Source organism: Ostrea edulis, chromosome 3 (assembly GCF_947568905.1).
Source record: "Ostrea edulis chromosome 3, xbOstEdul1.1, whole genome shotgun sequence".
Taxonomy (NCBI): domain Eukaryota; kingdom Metazoa; phylum Mollusca; class Bivalvia; order Ostreida; family Ostreidae; genus Ostrea; species Ostrea edulis.
In genome coordinates this window covers 8,349,645-8,350,869 of record NC_079166.1, presented here as the reverse complement: position 1 = coordinate 8,350,869, position 1,225 = coordinate 8,349,645, and the positions used below count along the sequence as shown (strand labels likewise).

General features: G+C 40.2%; 1 long non-coding RNA gene across 2 annotated transcripts in view; it reads left to right on the top strand.

Moving 5' to 3' along the window:
* Window positions 1-925, top strand: part of LOC130053193 (uncharacterized) — a 3,730-nt gene extending 2,805 nt beyond the window's left edge. For both annotated transcript variants that reach the window (XR_008801701.1, XR_008801700.1), the window contains one exon: window positions 328-925. This is a non-coding gene — a long non-coding RNA (uncharacterized LOC130053193). The remainder of the gene's footprint in view (window positions 1-327) is intronic.
* The last annotated feature ends 300 nt before the right edge of the window (window positions 926-1,225 follow it).

Sequence of the window (1,225 nt, the reverse complement as noted above, 5' to 3'; positions counted from 1 at the left end):
GGAGTGACAGTCATACATTAATTTCGAGCCCTGTATATATTGCCAGACAAGTAGTCCAATCAGATTATAAACTTTAACTGAAAAATTTACAAGCCCATTCATAAATTAGAGACCGGTGGCAGTGCAGTGTTTCTTACCAATGCTACAATCCCTAGAATTATGCTATGTCAGTAATTCCCAAATGTCACAGGCATCAAACTTTCAATATATACATAAATGAAAATTGTAAAACTTAAATTCAGTTGGCAAAGTTCAGCAAGAGAGGCATACATTTTGTTTCAAATCCCCTTATATAATTACATGTATTCATTTAGAATGTTTTCTTAGTTTCCAGGATTAAGCCAGCCAGTAGATGAGACTATTATATCAAAAATACATTTACTTGTACACGAGGGCACACAAAGCGTTGATGAAACAAAAAGACATTTCCGTCTGTTTGTAAAGGATACTATTTCACCAGGGAACACCACCTCAGAATTTAACAGATGCTTTTACCCCGCCAATAAGGATGTAAGAAATCACATTTACAGGGCACCGAGATTTTGCCAGTAAGTTCTAAATTTTTAGGTCACCTGAATTCATTCAGGTGACCTATTGCTATCTGTTTTTGTCCGTCGTCGTTCGTCGTGCGTTAACATTTGAACATTTTCAGCTTCTTCTCTGAAACCCCTGAACCAATTTCAACCAATTTTGGCATATAGCATCTGTGGGTGGAGGGGAACAAAAATTGTGAAATTCGTGGTCCCTGCCCCCTGGGGCCTGAGGGGTGGGGCAAAAACCATCAAAATGAGTGTAATTTTAAAAAATCTTCTTCTTTACTCCTGGACATCAAGAAGCCAAACTGTGGGCATAATTATAATGAGCGTTGAGCCCTCTACCAAAAATGTGAAATTCATGGCCCCTGGGGCAGGGGTTCTTGTGTTAGGGTGGGGCTATATTGATCATATAATGAAAGTGTAGAAATTGTTTGAAAATCTTCTTCTCTGTCTCTGGGTATTAAGTAGACAAACTAATAGCATGGTAATGATGAGCAAGGATGCCTCTTTGTACCCCATGCAACAAGTTGTGGGGAGGGGTATACTGGAATCGGGTTGTCCGTCTGTCCGTCCGTCCGTCTGTAGACGCAATGGTTTCCGGGCTCTAAAGCATTATCCTTTCCACCTACCGTCACCATATCATATATGGACTACCCATGGGATGAAGGTGTTCCCTATCGATTTTGGGG